We start from the raw sequence: 20472 nt of genomic DNA, 5'->3' as shown, positions 1-20472 counted from the left end.
TTGTCTTCCAGGTCACTTATCCGTTCTTCTGCCTCAGTTATTCTGCTATTGATTCCTTCTAGTGTAGTTTTCATTTCGGTTATTGTATTGTTCATCTCTGCTTGTTTGTTCTTTAATTCTTCTAGGTCTTTGTTAAACGTTTCTTGCATCTTCTCGACCTTTGCCTCCATTCTTTTTCCGAGGTCCTGGATCATCTTCACTATCATTATTTTGAATTCTTTTTCTGGAAGGTTGCCTATATCCACTTCATTTAGTTGTTTTTCTGGGGTTTTATCTTGTTCCTTCATCTGGTACATAGCCCTCTGCCTTTTCATCTTGTCTTTCTGTGAATGTGGATTTTGTTCCACGGGCTGCAGGATTGTAGTTCTTCTTGCTTCTGCTGTCTGCCTTCTGGTGGATAAGGCTATCTAAGAGGCTTGTGCAAGTTTCCTTATGGGTGGGACTGGTGGTGGGTAGAGCTGGCTGTTGCTCTTGAGGTTGCCTTCTAATGGATAAGAATAGCTAACGTTTATGAAGCACTTCCTATGTTCTGAGCTCTTCACTTCCTGAACTCTGAATTCTCACCACAACCCAATAAGGTATGTTTGTATGGTATTATCTCCATTCTTGGTAAAATGCAGTTTCATTCTTCAGAGACATAAATGGAGATCACCTTCAAAGACTCTAACCCTGAAGAGATGGGACACTTGAGACGGATGGATAGTTGTATCTGTGATAGAGCCAAGATGGATGAGAGGGTCAAGGTTATGCCTATCAAACGTTTACTGGACTTCCGCTTTCAAATGGGATGTGAATGCTCCCGTCACAACTTGGGTAGGTCACTTAAGCTCACTGTGACTCACTTTCCTGATCTCACTTTTCCTGTAGTTTCAGGCTGCCCTCTGAGTCATAAAAAGGAAATAGACATGACCCCACTGTATCCTCACTGAGACAGGATATAGACTACCTCCCTTTGGTTTCTAAAGCTCCACTTAAAATATGCCCTTGAGGCAACCTACCATTTGCAACAACATGGATGAAACTTCAGGGCATTATGCTAATGAAGTAAGTCAGGGAGAGGAAGACAAATACTTTAAGATATCACTTAAATATGGAATCTAAAAGGCTAAACTCATAAAACAAGAGACTAGAACGGTGGTTACCAGGGACTGGGAGGTGGGGGAAATGACAGCATCTTATTAAGACACTATCAAAAATGACATTAATGCCATGCTTTAATGAAAAGTTACGATATTTTGCAAACAAAAATCATAGTGAGAACCGAGACATTCTTTCATAATTTTGAAAAGCTCTGATATCTGGCTTAAGACAGCTAGATTCTCATATCTGCTTCTGCATTCAGTCTGTTGCAATATCACATATCATAAAGCCTCTGGAAAACTCCATTGTACATTTGTGAAAAAATGAGAGTGAAGAGGTAAATAATGTCTTGGTATTACAATGAAATTAGTTTTGACCTAGTGGCCCCTTAGAAAGGGTCTTGGTTCCTGAGACTACATCATGAGAACTGTTCTTAAATGTCCTATTTCTCTCAAGTTATTGTGGAATCTTCATGATTCTTTGCTGAATGGGGGAACATGTGAGTTAATGACTATTGTACTGTAATCTAATCACAGTTTTAGTTTCCTATGGCTGCTATATCAAATTATCACAAATTTTGTGGCTTAAAGCAATGCAAATTTATTACCATACAGTTCTGGGGATCAGAGTCCAAAATGGGTCTCACTGGGCTACAATCAAGATGTCAGCAGGGGCTTCCCTGGTGGCGCAGTAGTTAAGAATCTGCCTGCCAATGCAGGGGACACGGGTTTGATCACTAGTCTGGCAAGATCCCACATGCTGCAGAGCAACTAGGCACATGCACCACAACTGCTGAAGCCCACGCGCCTAGAGCCTGTGCTCCGAAATGAGAAGCCACCTCAACGAGAAGCCCACGTACCACAACGAAGAGTAGCCCCCACTCACCACAACTAGAGAAAGACTGCACGCAACAACAAAGACCCAACACAGCCAAAAATAAATAAATTTATGTTTTAAAAATGTTAGCAGGACCGCATTCCTTTCTGGAGGCTTTAGGGGAGATTTTGTTTCTGGCTCTTCCAGACTCTAGGCTGCCAGCATTCCCTGGCTCATGACCCTTTCCGTCTTCAAAGCTAGCAATGGCTGGTCAAGTCTTCCTCAGGGTGCATCACTCTGACACTCACTCTTCTGTCTCCTCCTTCTCTATTTAAAGGACCTTGTGATTACTGTGAGCCCACCTAGATAATTCAGGATAATCTTACCATTTTAAGGTCAAGTAATTAGCAACCTTAATTCCCCCTGTAATCTTAATGCCCTTGCCACATAACATAACCTCTTCACACGTTCTGGGGATTGGGATGTGGACATCTTTAAGAGGCCATTATTGTGCTTATCACACTCATTCTCAGTGAGCTAAAGATCTGAGGGAGGGTGTGGTGAGAAAATTCTGAGTCACACTTTCCCTTCCCTACACCTGTAAAAGCAAATGGAGCATTGGGCTCATATCAGCTGGGCTCCTTCAGGAAAAGGATAATCACCCACTGGGACAGGAAAAACATCAGGATACTCTTGGATCTCTATGCGGGTGCTGGGAGGGCCAGAAAACCGATATTCCCTCCAACAACCTCTCTGATGTGTGGTTTGTATAAACATTTGTAACGGATGCCTCATCCCTCCTCCACGTAAATTTTGTTTTGGTGAAGTTTCACCCCACTTTGTAAAATGGCAAATACTGCTCAAAATATTGTAACCATGTGTATAGAAAATTTACTTTTAAAATTTGTTATTGAGAAAAGTAAAAAAAGAAAATTGAAAAATATGTCTTTGCCTGAAAAGTGAATGTTATAAACAAGTTGCTTGGATTTGAAAGAAAGACTGTGGAGGCACTGATAGGGCTTATGCTAACACTTGTGGCTGCAATAACCCTCAGTCCCCTAGTAAGAATTTCAACATAAAAGTCTTACCAGCCACAATGTGACTGATCATGGGGCCCCAGCATCAATCTCCGTGTGTCTCTCATGGAGAACACTGAATCGGGTATCTATCAACCAAGACATACATGCCATGGCATGCAGCCTCCAACCATACTGTGACTTCAACCTCCTATGCTGGCAGAGGTCACCGACACATGGCTGGCCTACGCAGTGATTCTCCTTAATATAGTGTTTGTCTTTCTCTGAGAGACTGCCCAAAGTAACTTATGAGGTCATATGTCCCTTTAACCCACCTCCCTTCACATTAGCTTGCTCCTTGCTTTAGCTTGTTGAAGGAAAAAAATGTAAATGTTGCATTAACCGCATGCGTGCATGCGTGTGTGTGTGTGGCTCTTGGCATTTCCTATTCTTGGCCAGAGCAAACACAAGAGTTTCACTTTTTTTTTAATTAAGAAAAAATTTAATGATTGAAAAAAGGGAGGGGGGAGTTGAAAATGTCTTTGTAGTCTAGTGAAGAGTTTCACTTTTAATCTTGAGAAAAATACTAAGAATTAATCATGTTCTGTATTCACTTCCCTCTCATCCCAAACAGACAAACATACAAACAACTGGAAAGGCCAACACTCCCTTTCTCCTGACCCTCCAGAAGCTTGAGACCAGGACGGGGGCATGGGAGTGAGGGGCTGGAATCAGAAATGAGCATGTAGTGGGGGGCAATTATGACCCCAAAGTGGGTGGGAGCTGAGGTCTTTTGTAGGAAAAGTTGAAGAGACCTGGATAATTTTGGGACCAACGGGGATGAAAGGAATAGTAAGCAGGAAGGACCCTGTTCACACAGCAGCTCACGACATGATCTGGAGACAAAAATAATCTTTAAAACAAAATGTTTTAAAGGAGTTGGAGCAAGTTCTGCAGAATACACACAATTTACATATGATAGTACTTACATATGGTTTAAGTGTATATAAATGTAAAAAAAGCCATGCATCAATGAGTGACATATCTACCTGTAATAAAAGTATAAAGAACTACATGGGATACTAACTTAAAATTCAGAAAATTATACTGGTTATCAGGTGAGTAGGGGACGGGCTGGATAAGGGAAGGAAACCAGTGTGGGATACACACAAGTTCTGCTAATAATTTGTCATTTAAGCTGGTTAGTGAATACATAGGTGTTGAATGTATTATTATTTTTGTACTTTCATATACCTTAGCTATTTAACAATGCTTTTAAAAATTAAAGAACCATCCCCTAACCCCAGACCCCAGAGATGACCACAGGTGATGTCCAGACGTTTCCCTCCACTATGATTTTCCAGTAACTGGCCAGCATCCCCGTTGTTCCCCTGGGCGGCCCCAGCTCGGCAGAATCCCTAGCTCAGCAGGGCCTTGTCCGTTCTGGGCAGTGATGTGAATGTGCTTGGGCAGCGAGTTTGACCCACCAGAGACGTTTGTGGTCCTAAGATGACCTTTTTCAAGCCCCTTTCCCATTAGCTCAAAGCTTCGGATACACCCCATCCCCAAAGGGTCTGGTTGGACCTGATCCCTGACCAGGTCTTGAGAAGTAAACCTGTAAAGTGAGAGTCCCTGGGCCAGACTGCAGCGGCTAAATCCCTGTCTGCCCCAGGCTCCATAGGCAGCCTCAGTTTCTTCAGCCCGGTTCACTCAGACCTCGAGTTCTTGGGGAGAAGGTGGGAGAGAGAGTGTTTGCTGGGAAGGCTCCAGCGGTCCATGTGAGCTGGAAGTGATGAGATGGAGAAACATCTATTTAAAAGAATTTTAACTGCTGATTTTGCTTTGTAAATAAATAAAAGACTTTTAAGAGGTCAAAGGAAGACAGGAGGGTGCCTCAGGGAGGGACCTGACTAAATGCTCCAAGGGTCCCCAAGGGTACTTACACCCCTGGGACCATGGCCTCCAATCAGTGCCCAGGCAGCCAGTTCCTCACCTCCTTCGCCACGCTGGGCCGCCCCTCTGGCTCTCCGCAAGGTCACCACGGAGCAGTGGTGCGCCTCCAGCTCGTCCAAGTCCAGAGAGTCACAGGTGGAGTCCAAGCGAGCGTGGAGCCAGACCCTTTGCGAGCGCCCAGAACACGTTTGGTGATAGAATCAGGCTGGGTGAACTGAAAACTGATGGTTCTGCACAAGACTTGGGTGTGATGAGGTCTGCAGTGGACAGATGAATCAAAAGGACAGTTTCTCTTTTCTTTCACTGAAATTCCATTGTGTGAGCCTGGCGGAGTTCTCCCAAGTGACGACACTCTCGGCCGGTCTCCTTTGGAGTCCTTAGCAACAGTCATCACCCTTTTACAAATTCAAGTACCTCAAAAGAAAAGAGGCAGAATCAACTTTCTCCAGTTATGGGGTGGAGATGGAACGAAGGCGAAAGCTTCATTTACCGCATCGCGCTCAGCACAGTGCAGGACCCAGGAAGGCAATTCAAGCCGTAGTCTAGGGGCACGGAGGCCTTGTGGGGGAGACAGCTGCAGAGTGCACTGAGCCTGGGTAGTCCCAGGAAGCGCTGGAGTGGGGCCGGGGAGGGCTGGGGGATGTGGGCTTGCATTGGGATCCCCTCTACCCCCACCCACCTGGGTGGGGTAGAGAACTGCAAATCTTAAAACAATTAATCAGAAAACATAGAAAAGCAACAAAGAAGCCCCCCCTCCCCAAAACAAAACGTTGCACCCATATACACCAAAGGTAACCAGGGCTGTTGTCCTTGCAGGAGTGGGCTTCCCGGTCCACAGAGGCGATACTGCTGGGCTGTCGCTCTGCCTCCAGTGCGGTCCTCCCTGTCACCTCCACTCCCGTGAGGGGTTACCGAGTGTAACTGATACAAGGCCCTCACCCAGAGGGATCGAAACCTTTGCTTTGGAATCAGGAGGAGCATGCTGCAGAGGGGACACTTGGCAGGTAATGAGTCCCCCGCACTCCTCTGCGCAGGTCCTGAGAAGCTTGGCTTCTTTCCCTCCCCAGGTCCTCACCTCGCTCCCCGACCAGGCTGTGGCACTGCCCTGGGAGATCTGGTTTATTGGTTCTCAAGAGCAACTTCCAACAATAGGCGGACAGTGGAGGATCTGGCAGCTGGGACGCTTGGAACTCCAGGAGAGCCGGGGAGAGGATGAGGATGAGGTGCACAGTATCAGGGCCTAAATCTTACCAAACCAAGTCTAGTAAAATTTCCCCATGGTTCAGAAGCAGGAAGAACTTTAGAGGAAGCAACTAAACCAGACACGGAGGCTCCTAAAGATGAAGGCAGTGAGATGGTGGGCCTGGGGCAAATAAGTCAGTGTCCAGTTAATTACAAAAGGTTGTGTTCTGCAAACTGCCTGTAAGCCCCTGGCTTGGAACGTCAGTCCTCAAACCATTAACAGCATGGGGCAGGGTGGGTGGGCTCCCAGGGTAGACCACAAAGCCCTGTATCCCCCATCAAGTGGCTAACTAGAGCTCTGGTGTGCTGTGTCTGCAGAGGCTAGGCTGTGGTGATTCCGTTCCCCTTCTGCACGTGACTGTCATAAGGAAATTCTTAAGGACTAATGCAGTAGAGAGGGGATGCCTGACAGTGGGACTTCTGCATTGGCTCCTCCCAGTTCCCAGACCCATGGTGGATCTCCAAAGGGCAGAGCCTCCAGGAGGAGATGGAGGCTGTGGATAACGTTTGCCTGGCCATCCTCTATTGGAAGGTGGTAAGGCTATGCCTACCTTGATGGGGAAACAGAAACTGATTCCATTTCAGTCTGTCAGGGGTGGGGATGAGAGTTCTTTTGGCCAGAGAAGGAGGGAAGATAAGCCACTAAGCCTGACAGCTTCCTGTGACAGAAATATTCATTTAAATGTCACAAGACTCTTCAAGTCTTTTGCTTAAATAAGAAAATGAGCAATCACAAATTTTAGGACCTTCTTGCAAGTGGACAAAGAGTGAAATAAGATGATCCACTTGTGCCCTCATTATGAAATTTCACAGGTGTTTATGCCTATCAGAAAACAAATCAATTTCAGTATTGTCATGACAACAGAACATTAAGTAAACAATGGTTCATAGTTACAGTATCTTTCATGGCTAATACACAGGTTCACAGACCAGAGTAACAGTCTCTAAAGAGCAGGTGTCTTGGAAGATTCTTTGCTAGAAAAAAAATCTACAAGGGCAATATTTTTTTTAATGTTTTATTTATTTTATTTATTTTTGGCTGCGTTGGGTCTTTGTTGCTATGCATGGGCTTTCTCTAGCTGCAGCGAGCGGGGGCTACTTTTCGTTGCAGTGTGTGGGCTTCTCATTGTGGTGTCTTCTCTTGCTGTGGAGCATGGGCTCTAGACACAGGGCTTCGGTAGTTGTGGCTCACAGGCTCTAGAGCACAGGCTCAGTAGTTGTTGCACACGGGGTAAGTTCCTCCTCAGCATGTGGGATCTTCCCAGACCAGGGCTTGAACCCGTGTCCCCTGCACTGGCAGGCAGATTCTCAACCACTGTGCCACCAGGGAAGCCCCTACAAGGGCAATTTTATGAAATGCAATACTTTCTGTTTTAATGCACCTATAAGGGAGGAGAGAGCATTTTCTCCTATTTTTGTTGAGGTAATTTTCAGTAGTAGTTAGGAAGGCCTGCTGTTTTCCACACCAAGCACTAGATTTCCACTGAGAAAGGACTTGGCAGGCCTGAGAAGTGTAAATTTACAATATGTAAAACAAAGGACAGGGTGGGGTGGTGATTATTATCAAATGAATATGGCGGCAAAGGTCTCCACCTGGAGTATGTAGAATTTCAGACTCTATACCACTAATCTTATCATAGATTTAGTTTCTATGGAAAAAAACTTAACAATAACAGGCACTTAAATATCCTACTGATTTTTGAGCTAATTATAGTAAGTCCCCTACATATGAACCTTCAAGTTTTGAACTTTCAAAGATGCGAATGTGCATTCACATGTCCAATCACGTTAGTTCATGTGTCTGTCGTACACTGTCACATGCTGCATCCTCTACAAGTGGTTGTGCTTTTGTGTACTTTACTGTATAGTACTGTATAGAAAACAGTAGTACAGTATCTTTATTTCAAGCCCAGGATGTCTGGAAGTAAGTGTAAAAGCAGTGGTGATGTAGCTGGTACTACTGTACTTTTTAAGGTACTATACTGTAAGATTAAAAATGTTTTATTTTTTGTGTTTGTTTTTTATGTATCATTTGTGTGAAAAGTATTTAAATCTATTACAGTACAGTACAATATAGCCAATTGTGTTAGTTGGGTACCTTGGCTAACTTTGTTGGATTTACGAACAAACTGGACTTACGAACGCGCTCTCAGAACGGAACTCGTTCGTGTGTAGGGGACTTACTGTATAATAAAATATTTTTACTTATTTTTTCACATTCACATATGTAGTTTTTAATAGAGTTATTTGGGTATTTTTGACAAATAATAAACTGCACATAAAGTGTACAATTTCATAAATTTTGACATGTGAACCTATCACTGCAATCAAGGTAGTGAACATATATACCATTCCCCAAAATGCTTTTTTACAATCTCTCCCTCCCACTTCTCCATACCCTGCCACCATCCCTAAGAAACAATTGATTGGCTTCCTGTCGCTATAGAATAGTTTGCATTCTCTAGACTTTTATACAAATGGAATCACATATGCACTCGTTTTTAGTTTGGTTTCTTTCACTCAGAATAATTATTCTGAGGTTTATTCATGTTGTGGGTACCAATAGTTCTTTCATTTTTTATTGCTGTATTGTATTTCATTGTATGGATAACTAAAATTTGTTTCTGTTGATGGGCATTTGGGTTGTTTCCAGTTTATGACTTTTACAAATAAATGTGTTATGAACATTCATGTACAAGTCTTTGTACGAATATGTTTTCATTTCTCTTGGGTAAATACTTAGGAGTGGAATGACTGGGTCATACAGTAAATGTATAAAAATACCAAACTCTTTCCAAAAATGGTTGTACTTTATGTTCCTACCAGGAGTGTATGAGAGTTCCCTTTCCTCCATATCCTTGCAGACACCTGGTATGGTTAATAATTTTCATCATTCTAATAGGTGTGTAGTTTTGTTTTGTTTTTAAAGATTTTTTTGATGTGGACCATCTTTTTTAAAGTTTTTATTGAATTTGTTACAACATCCTTTCTGCTCTAAGTTTTGGTTTGGGGTTTTTTTTGGCCACGAGGCATGAAGGATCTCAGCCACCTGACCAAGGATCGAACCCGCACCGCCCCGCACTGGAAGGCAAAGTCCCAACCACTGGACCACCAGGGAAGTCCCAGGTGTGTACTTTTAATTGGTATTTCCCTAATGACTAATGGTGCTATCTCACTGTAGTTTTTTTAAAAATGATATTTATTTATTTTTTGGCCATACTGCACAGTTTGTGGGATCTTAGTTCTCCAACCAGGGATTGAACCCATGCCCCCTGCAGTGGAAGCTTGAAGCCCTAACCACTGGGCAGCCAAGGAATTCCCTCTTTTACCCATTTTTAAATTGGGTTGTTTGTTTTCTTATTATTGCCTTTCAAGAGTTCTACATATAATCTAGATACAAGTTCTTAATCATATAATCATCTACAAATAGTTTCTTCTGGTCAAGGGCTCATATTTTCATTCTCTTAAGAGTGTCTTTCACTGTTAAGGAAACGTTCTTAAAGTCCAATATATCAATTTTTTTCTTTTATGTATTACGCATTTAGTGTCAGCTTTAAGAAATGTTTGCTGAACTCAAGGTAAATATTTTCTCCTATGTTTTCCTCTAGAAGTTTTGAAGTTGAGAGGCTGAATATACTAATGGACACTGGCCAGAACATATATAAAAACAGAACTCTGACTCACAACCTTGAGTTGTGACTCACAACTTGACACAACTCTGACTTCCCAACCAGCTTGGGAAGCCTAACCACAACGCCTGCAGCAGCTGGCCAAAAGTGGTCAGGACTTGCTCAACACCTGCTAGCGTCCTTAACTTCTGCCCCCACTCCAACTCAGGACCAACCGAAGAAAGCCAAATAGGCTCTCCAAAACAGTGACATGAGATGCCCCACTTCCAGTAAGCCCGCTTCCAGCTTCCCTAGATCCACAAACTCAGATCAGAGCATCCCTGAGCCTTCTCTCTCTCTTTTCACTATAAAGCTTCCACATTCCTCTGCTTGTGCTTGAGTTTCTGCCATCATAAGTGATGGTGGCCAATTCCCTTGATATATATAGTGAGCTCTGAGAAAATAGCCTCTGCTTGTTCTCATGTGGGCAGTCTTCATTTATTTCCACATGATTTTAGGTTTTACATTTAGGTCTATGACACATTTTAAGTATAGTTTTGTAAGTGGGGTAAATATGAGTTGAGGTTCATTTCTTTTGTATGAAGATATCCAATGGTTCCAGTCCTATTTGCTGGGACAACTGGACTGCATTTAGGAAATGCTGAAACCCACCTCAACCTGACAGCCTGGTTGTTCCAAACAAATAGTCAATAATTTGTAAGTTCCAAACAAATTTATATATATATAAATATATATAAATACATATATATAACGTATACATTTCTATTACAAAAAATATAATATATTAAAGTATATGATATACATTTTTTTTCACAAGATGGGAACTGCACGGACCAGAGGAAGCTAAATAATCTTCCATTACAATAAGGATAAATTATCAACTCAATCAGATTTTCTGCTTCCAAAAATTGGGCTATAAAGTAATCTGAGGCCTTCCCTGGTGGCGCGGTGGTTAAGAATCCACCTGCCAATGCAGGGGACACAGATTCGAGCCCTTGTCCGGGAAGATCCCACATGCCGCGGAGCAACTAAGCCCGTGCACCACAACTACTGAGCCTGCGAGCCACAACAACTGAAGCCTGCGTGCCTAGAGTCCGTGCTCTGCAACGAGAAGCCACCGCAATGAGGAGCCTGCGCACCACAACAGAGAGTAGCCCCCACTCGCCACAACTAGAGAAAGCCCGTGCACAGCAATGAAGACCCAACAAAGCCAAAAATAAATAAATAAAATAAATAAATTTATTAAAAAAAAAAATAATCTGAGACTGCCCAGGTCTCAGTGAGAGAGGAAAGACAAAGCACCAAGAAAAACAATACACATCAGCACACCCTAGAGACACCCTGAAAGCTCTTCAATTGCCAAGGAGAACCTGGCAGAAACTGTTACCAAAATCACAGCATAAAAATCACCTCTTGACCGTTTCTCTGGTGGCAGTGGGCTTCTGCCAGACTTAGCTCCTCAACCTGCCCTGCATACTTAATCCCTGCATGAATCTGGCCTCAAGCTCTGTGGGAATAAATGAAGTGAACAATTTCAGAAGAATGGCCTCAAACTGTCCATTTTCCCACCTTCCCTATCCTTGTCCTATTCTAATGGTGTATCTTCCTGTTTTTCAGGAGAACATTTCAGGGTAAGAACAGGAAAAGTGCTGAGAAGATGAGTCTCAAGATTGATTTGGAGGGACTTCCCTGGTGGTGCGGTGGTTAGGAATCCTCCTGCCAATGCAAGGAACATGGGTTCAAGCCCTGGTCCGGGAAGATCCCACATGCCACGGAGCAACTAAGCCCGTGTTTCACAACTACTGAGCCTGCGCTCTAGAGCCTGTGAGCCACAACTACTGAGCCCGTGCCACAACTACTGAGCCTGCGTTCAAGAGCCCGTGAGCCACAACTACTGAAGACCGCACGCCTAGAGCCCATGCTCTGCAACAAGAGAAGCCACTTCAATGAGAAGCCCACATACTGCAACAAAGAGTAGCCCCTGCTCGCTGCAACTAGAGAAAGCCTGCGCACAGCAACAAACACTCAATGTGGCCAAAAATAAAAATACATAAATTTATTTTTAAAAAATTGATTTGGAAATGAACTTTGTATGTTTTAAATGCAGGAAAAGTCACCCCTGGGAATGAGCAAAGGAGTGGAATGAACCCTAAACTGCAGAAGAAACAGAATGAAAGCATCGTGCATGCAATATGTGCTCTGCTGGATTCCGGAGGGGGAGTGGTCAAGGCTGAGACTGAGAACAAAGACTATAATTATGACAGTCATGGAGTAGGATTGTATCTGCCTTCAACTTTCAAAGGCTATTTAGATGAGATGCAGCAGGGATATCTCTTTTTGATCTTTGTGAAATCATGGATGCCAGAGGCCTCTGGTATATGATTTGCTTACCTGTGCTCCTCTTTGTGCCATAGACATAGAATATGTACTAATGTCATAAATTCTCAGGAAGCACTGGCATTCCCCAAAGGCAGGATTCAGACTCTTACAAATATTAATGATTCCAATTCATTAAGTCCACAGAAATTTCAGGTTCGTGTACAAAATGAAGGTAACATAAAGGCTTCAGCTTCTGCTTTATTTGATAGCACTCACCACCTTCAGTACCAGGAAAAGTTCAACTTTACTAAGTCCACACGCATTGAATTTAAGATGTTCTCAACAGAGATGACACAATGCTTTACCCAAGTGTGTTTCTGCATTTGCAAACACTGAGGTAGGGTAAGTATTTTTTGGCCTGCATGATGAGACCCATCAAGTCACTGGATGTGAAAAAGAGAAAACAGATCTTGCCACCTTGAGGGCTTCTACTGATTGCTATATTAGGAAGTTACCAGTCCATCATTTCTGTACACAGAGGCGTGAGATAAAATATGCCACCGAATTCGTTGCAGTACACAAGCAGGGGGCCCTCCATGGATATGTCTGTGCAGTCAGCATGGAACGATTCTGCTGTGCAGTGTTTGCCAAAGTGCATAATTCCTGGCGGGTGAAGGACAATCGTGTGTGAGAGCTGGCCACAAGGAATGGAAATAGAATCATCAATGATTTTAATGTTTGCTGAGATGGGAGGAGGTGAGGAAGGAGGAAAGGGAGATGTTATTTTAGAATCTGGGAAAAGAGAGGTACCCTCAGAGCTGCAGATGCCTGACATTAATTCCTATAGATACAGTTGGTGGGTCATTGCCCCTCTTTCCCTCTGCCCATCTTGAATATCCTGCATTCAACAAATAGATGCTCTGGCCTAGTAGACCCACTAGAGGTTGGTGCAGAAGGCTGTTTGACATAGCAATTTCTGTTTCCACATCCTTTCTTGTGTTCATATTCAAGTCTCTTCTTTCCCTTTTTAATTATGAACTCACATTTACTTATACAAGAAATTCCTTTTTCACATGTACCTATGTGTCCTCTTTAATTTACTGTCACTTTTCCTTGCCTCTGCATTCTTGTATGGTTCCCTCATCAAATATTCTCCCTTTCTCATAGCCTCACTTCCATTTTTGAACAAAAACACAATCAAACCTCTCTTTCTCACTTTTCCTTTCAAAAGCCAACTGACTGATAGGCTGAAGAGTAGTGTTGGTGATATGCATGCACCTTGGAAAAGGAAAGCCTGAGATAATATCAGACAAAAGAAAATCAATCGTAACTTCAAGAAAAGCCCAGAAAAACAAAGTCCATTTCAGGATCTTCTCAGAAATCTATATTCATTGACCTTCACATCTTCTAGTCATATTTTTTAAAAAGTATAAGCACTATATATATAGTGCTTATATTTATTATATATATATATATCCATATATATATATTTAGAGATATGCTCAGGAGTGCTCATAGACTCACTATCTGCAATGGCCCCAAACAGGAAAACAACCAAATTATTTATTGACACAACAATGGATAAATGTATTATAGTATCTTTGCATAATGGAGTATGATTCAGCAGTGAAAATGAAATAGGGATAGAGTAGGATAATTAAATAGTTTAGAAATCCCACCAGAGGATTAAAGACAAAGAGGGAATTTTAAGGGAGTTTGGGAGACTGCTGTAAGCTAATGAGCACTCAAGAAAAGAATCCAGTAACTTAGCAACAATCTACACTACCTTGAAGTAAGACCAGGTGCATCCAAGCACCAGGCACACTCAAGCTACAAGTTCTTACAGTTAAAACACAAGACAATAGACATGGGGTTTGAATCTTGTTACATGAAGTCACGGAGTTAATGATCCTTGACGAGTAGCATTTCTGCATGTAGCCAAGACAGGAATAGGTGAAAGGAGAAAGAAACTAGGTGAAGGGGGACATTATACTGAAACCTGAATGAATTACCACATTTTAGTATATGTTACCACACTTTTGCTAATATACATATGATTTGAATAGCGCCATGCCAGTCCCGGTTAGATCATATAGGGTTCAAGGAGGATCTAATGTTGTAAGCCTGTAACAGGGGCGGGGCAGGCATGAAGTTGTTAGTGTGTGACCCTTAGCATGGTGGTTAGAGGTCCCACACATCTAACAGTCAGTCACACAGGTCCTGGAAGCAGAGTATGGTGAGAGGCAGATCGTGGCCTTCTCCCCAGGGCCCTCCAGGCCCTCCAGCCTCAGGACTGGCAGGTGAGCTGGGGGTCCTGGGGACAGGCTGAGGGCTGTGTCCTACAGAGCTCCAGAGCCCTCTCCATGGCCACCCACTGGTCGAGGCTGGGCACTGGTGGGAAGACCCAGACCAGGTGCTGGACGAACGTTCCCATGCAGGGTAACTGGCCCGCCCAGGGACTCCCTCTTAGCCAGGGCCTGGGCCTCAGAGGGTGAAAGCTGAGCCTTAGGACCTTGCCCTTTCTTGTCAGAACAGAGAATAACATTTGTTTTGGTGGAGGTTTACAGGAACATTGTGACCTGACCGTGACCTGACCTCAAGAACAAGGGATCTGGGGCTTCCCTGGTGGAGCAGTGGTTAAGAATCCACCTGCCAATGCAGGGGACACGGGGTTCGAGCCCTGGTCTGGGAAGATCCCACATGCTGTGGAACAACTAAGCCTGTGCGCCACAACTACTGAGCCTGTGCTCTAGAGCCCACGTGCCACAACTACTGAAGCTCACGCACCTAGAGCCCGTGCTCCGCAATGAGAAGCCACCGCGATGAGAAGCCCGTGCAACAAAACGATGAGTAGGCCCCCCTCGCCACAACTAGAGAAAGTCCGTGTGCAGCAACGAAGACCCAACACAGCCAAAAATAAGATAAATAAAAACAAATTTAAAAAGAACAAAGGATCTGACACCAAGAAGTTTGCAACAACTAACCACACCCCTCTCTCACCTTTCCTATAAAAGGGCTTTGCTGAAAGCTTTCAGGGAGTTCAGGGTTTTAAAGGCATGAGCCACCAGTCTCCTTGCATGGCCCTGCAATAAACCTTTCTCTGCTCCAAACTCCGACATTTGGGGATTGTTTGGCCTCACTGTGCGTCGGGCACATATGAAGAAGGTGGTCTTCTCCCCTCCCCACTCTTTCTTTGATTACAAAAATGCAGCCCCTTTTGTTCTCAGGGTTGCGCTCCCTTGCCTGCCCGCTTGTATCTCCCACAAGTGTCCTATGCTAATAAACTCAGCTTACCACTCTGCCTCATGCTGAATTCTTTCTGCAAGGAGACAAAAGAACCTGAGCTTCAGTTTAAGTCCTGACATCAGGTGAGCGGTTTTAATTAAAAGACAGTGGGTCTGAATCCCCTCCTAAAACAGGGATCCTCGGTTCAAGTTCCAGTCCCATCCGAGAAGGACTGTGGCTTCAGACAGAGCCTGCTCAGGGCACTCATAACTCTGACAAAAACTCTAACAAATCTGAACCAGTAAATAAAATATACAATATTAGAAACTAAATGATGTGATAATAGGAGTGATTTTAAGGCAGTTTATAATACACTCCTTGGGTCTTTTGTGAGAAAAAACCGAGAAGATTCTTAATTTATTTGAAAGAAAATAGTCAATGTCGAAATTTAAGGGGAGATTACAGGATTTTTAAACTGTGGTTGTGGCTTTAAATACATATTATACAATGTATTTGACTAAGTCTTGTCTCGTAAAAATCTTGTTTTAAAGAATAAATTAGCAGCTCCCCAAATTCAGATAATATAAAGACTTTTAAAATCTTAATTAAACTTAAAAATTCACTCTCAGAGTTTTCAACGATCCTCTCCAAAACGTGCTCCTGCTGCCTACTGAACTTTTGCTTCAGGGAGTACCAAGGCAGACCACCACGGAACCCTCCTCCAACTCGTGGGCCCTCGGGCTCCTCAACGGGGCAGAAGGAGCAAGGCCCAGGTGGCGGCCCCACGGAGGCCAGACCCAGGGGTGGGTCTCAAGGTCGCCACCCGAGCCCGGCTTTCTGAAAGGGGACAAGGGTCTGGACACTGACGACCAGCGGGCGCAGGGGTCCCACAAGTGTCTGCTCGGCAGCGCTGCACAGCGGTGACGGGGTCCTGGTATTTCAACCCGCAAGTCGACTTCGAGCTTTGCTTTGGAACGACCCTCCAGGACAAATGAACATGAACTTAAAAGAAAAGCTGGCCGCACCCCCATGCCGCGTTTTTAAAGCTGTTCATCTTGCGCTGACTTGAGCCCGGAATCCCTGGGAGGCCCCGTCCTTCCAACAGTCACTCCGGACGGTGCCGCAAACGGTTTACAACCCAAGTCCACAAATTCAACCCGCAAGTCTAGGCGTTTGCTCACCGGCACCGGCACCCGCATCAGCACGGGGCTGCACTCGGAAGACGAGACACCGCGCGGGCTCTGAATGCCGTCCGCACCTCGGCCACCCGGAGCCGGAGACCGGGAGTCCCGGCGGAGACCCGACCAGCCGCCCGCGAGGAGGCCAGACCAGCCACGACCCCGGCCGAACGCCGCCCTTTCCCCACCCCGCGGAGCCCAGCTTCCCGAGGGTCCCCCTGCAGGCGCCCCGTCCCTGCAGGCGCCCCCCCTCGCTAGGGCCCCCATTTTTTTCCCCCAGCTCACCGCGCAAGCTCTCCTCCTGGAGCCCGGGGTTCTCGCTCTGTGAATGCGGTGAGGAGAAGGAGCTTCCGGGGGGCGGGGGTCAACGTCGAGGTCGGCGTTAACGTGAGGTCGGGGTCGGCGTCGGGGTCGACGTCGGGGTCAAAGTCCGGGTCGACGTCGGGGTCAAAGTCCGCGTCGGCGGGCGGGAGCTGGTGCGGTAGAGGGAGCGGGAACCCCGGGCTAAGCTGCTTGAGCGCTGCCCCCACAGACTTCCAATGTATTTTCTATACCCCTTCCTCCCTCAGGTACTACTGTTATGTGTGTATAAGGCCACTTGACTTTGTCCTACACCTCACTGATGTTCTGTGCTTAAAATATGTTTTCTGTGCTGTTTCTGTTGCTACGTCTTCAAGTTACTAATGTTTTCTTCTGCATGCATTGTCTAATATGCCATTAATCACATTCAGATAGTTTCATCTCATATAGTTTCATCTTCTAGTCTTTCTCTAGAAGCTTGATTTGGATTCTCTTTTAATATTTTCCGTGTTTCTATTTAACATGTTTAATTTTTCTTCTAGTTTCTTGAACATATAGAATACAGTTAAAACGTCTATTTTAATGTTGTAGTCTCTTAATTATATATCTATGTTAATTCTGAGTCAATTTCAAATGGTTGGGCTTCCCTGGTGGCACAGTGGTTAAGAATCCGCCTGCCAATGCAGGGGACACAGGTTCGAGCCCTGGTCTGGGAACATCCCACATGCTGCAGAGCAACTAAGCCTGAGCGCCACAGCTACTGAGCCTGCGCTCTAGAGCCCGCCTGCGAGCCACAGCTATTGAAGCTCTGGCACCTAGAGCCCATGCTCCATAACAAGAGAAACCACCGCAATGAGAAGCCCGCTGACCACAACGAAGAGTAGCCCCCTGCTCACCGCAACTAGAGAAAGCCTGGGCACAGCAAAGAATACCCAACGCAGCCAAAAATAAATAAATTAATAAATTTTTTAAGTTATTTAAAAAATTTCAAATGGTTATTTTCCTCTTAATAGTTGGTATTTTCCAGCTCCTTTGCAGACATGGTAATTAAATTTTTTTTAACTTTTAATTTAAAAATTTTTTTAATCGTTTTAATTTTTTAAATTAAAAAAATTAAAACTTTTTAATTTTTAAAAATTAAAAAAAATAATTTTTAAATTTATTAAAAAAATTTTTTTGGCCATGCACATGCCACGTGGCCTGAAGGATCTTAGTTCCCTGACCAGGGATGGAATCCATGCCCCCTGCAGTGGAAGTGTGGAGTCTTAACCACTGGACTGCCAGGGAAGTCCCACATGATAATTTTTTGTTGGATGCTAGACATTGTGAGTTTTACCACTTTGGGTGCTGAATGTTTTTGTATTCTTATAAATACTCATGAGCTTTGTTCTGAGACATGGTTAAGTTAATTGGAAATAGTTTGATCCTTTTGGATCTTTTTTTTAAGCTTTGTACACAGGACCAGAGCAGCATTTAGTCTAGGGTTCACTTTTTGCACCTACTGAGGCAAAACTCGTCTGAGTACTCTACCTAATGCCTTGTGAATTTTGATGTCTTTCACTCTGGTTGGTAGGAGCAGATACTATTTCTGGCCCTATGTGAGCTCTAAGGCTTGTTCCCTCTAATACTTTGGGGTGAATATTTCTCCATTCTCAAGCGTTTCCTCACAGGCATAAGCTGATAAGTATTCAGTAAGCTGATAAGTATTCAGCTGAGTACTCAAAAAGAATGCTTTGCAGATTTTAGAATTTTCTGTCTATGAAACTCTGTCCTCTTTGGTATTCTGCCTTACAATCTCTAGTTTTCTTGCCCTCCCTAGGGTCCCAACTCTGTATTCACCTCATGGAGACTGCCAAACTGTACCTGAGTTTTCACTCTCTGAACTAGAGCCTAGAAACTTTCTGCAGGCAGTAAGCTGGGGCAGTGACCTCCACCTCATTAGTTTCCCATATCTCAGGGATCACAGTCCTAATTTCCAGTGTCTTGAGACCTGTTGTTTCATATATTTTGTCTGATTTTGCAGTTGTTTCAGAAGGGAGAGTAGAAAGTGGTCACTGTTACTCCATCTTGACCAGAAGCATCTAAGAAGACAATGAAGCAAGAAATTCTTTCTTAGGGAAAGAAATTTTAGCTTAAAAATAATAAACCTAGCCAAAATATTATTCTAGTACAAAGGCAGCTCATGGATTTTTTTGAATATGAAAGAATTCTATAAATACAAGACCCCTGATTCATTCTTGAAGAAAAATTATTCAGCGAGGAAATCCAGCTAAGCAGGCAATATGTGAAAATAAAGGATAATGGTAATTGGACTTTAAATCCATTAACATGTATATAATTAAGATATATAGGAATTATGACTATATAGGAATTATGGAAAAGAATGTTATAAACCTTGACAAAGTAAAAATATTTTTATATCAGATAGATTTTTTGTTTCAAGCAACAAAAGCAGGCTCTGGATAATTTAAACACAACAATAAAAACTTTTACTGGAATCATGAGGGAGGACCACTCACAGAATCAGAAGACATGCTGACTATATAGGTCTTAGAGAAGACAGGTACCTGAGAGGTTCCAAGGATCTAGATCACAGGTGTCAATTGGCTCCAATCATTTTCTTTACTTGGTTTATAAAGGTCAAATTATAGTCAGAGACTCATATTTGTCTAGCTTGGATACTGTACTCAACTCTTAGCTAGCATAGGGAAAACATCTTGGTTGAAAATCTCCGAAAGACTTGATGTAAAGTGGTTAGTTTGGTTAGTTCCCCAAAAGAATATCAGTTACTAAAGTAGGGTGGGAGGATGTTTGTTAGATCAAAACAACAGATGCTCATTACAGTAATTAACAAAAGTAAGGGGATGGTAGGGGGAGTGAGGAAGTTTGACTGCTAATGTCATTTTTCATGGCAAGAAGTTGCTGAATGCTAATACATATTTCAAAATAACTTTAAAATGATTCCAAACATTTTAAACACTTCTGCAATTTAGTTATTTTAATATTGGATAACTCTTTCAGTAATTAAAAGTTCTTGGGCTAAAAAAGTTATATTCAGTAATTGTGTCTTCAATTTTATTAGTTGCTTTTTCTTCAGTTAAGTTCAAGCTAATTAAATGTAAAAATAATTTCAAAATAGTATGTATAATATAGTTCCATTTAACATAACTAATTCTGTCTAGCTGTTTTTATACGTTATCAGATGTATTTAAAAAACAGCTCTGTGGAATTTAATATTGAATGTTTTTGGTTGCTTGAGTTATGCGTCATTTGTTGCTTCCTTTTATCTTTCAGTATTACTGGAATTAATTCTATTGAGTTTGTACCTTTGTGTAAAGACCTTGAAGGTCACATGTTGGAATCTCTCTCTCAAAAGAAAATTCATAGAAATCGTGAAAAAGATATTTAAAAACATTACTATATACATAGTCATGCTCAAAAACAAGAAAAGCACCTCTTCATGGACCAAAAACTATAAGGCATTTGTACAAGTAGGAAAGAGTGAGGTAAACCATAGTAAAAAACAGAGGCTGCCACCACCTCAGGGCCAGGACAACCACTGTTGCAAAGCCAAGATTGAATCCCCCCCAGCCAGAAACTGTTACGCTGAGGCTGAGGCCAAATCCATTTTTCACCCACTTGGCCAGACCAAGGCCTAGAACTAAAATCCCATACTTCAGGGTTTCTCAGTGATGGCACTATTGGCAGTTTGGG

At 43.3% G+C, this 20472-nt stretch overlaps 1 pseudogene; it reads left to right on the top strand.

Annotated features, from left to right (window-relative positions):
- The first annotated feature begins 11827 nt into the window (after positions 1 to 11827).
- On the top strand, positions 11828 to 14671 carry LOC116745741 (annotated as a pseudogene).
- Positions 14672 to 20472: the final 5801 nt, after the last annotated feature.

Source organism: Phocoena sinus, chromosome 20 (assembly GCF_008692025.1).
Source record: "Phocoena sinus isolate mPhoSin1 chromosome 20, mPhoSin1.pri, whole genome shotgun sequence".
In the NCBI taxonomy this organism is placed as follows: Eukaryota; Metazoa; Chordata; class Mammalia; order Artiodactyla; family Phocoenidae; genus Phocoena; species Phocoena sinus.
The sequence above is the reverse complement of the archived record's forward strand: the minus strand, read 5'-3'. Positions and strand labels throughout refer to the sequence as shown.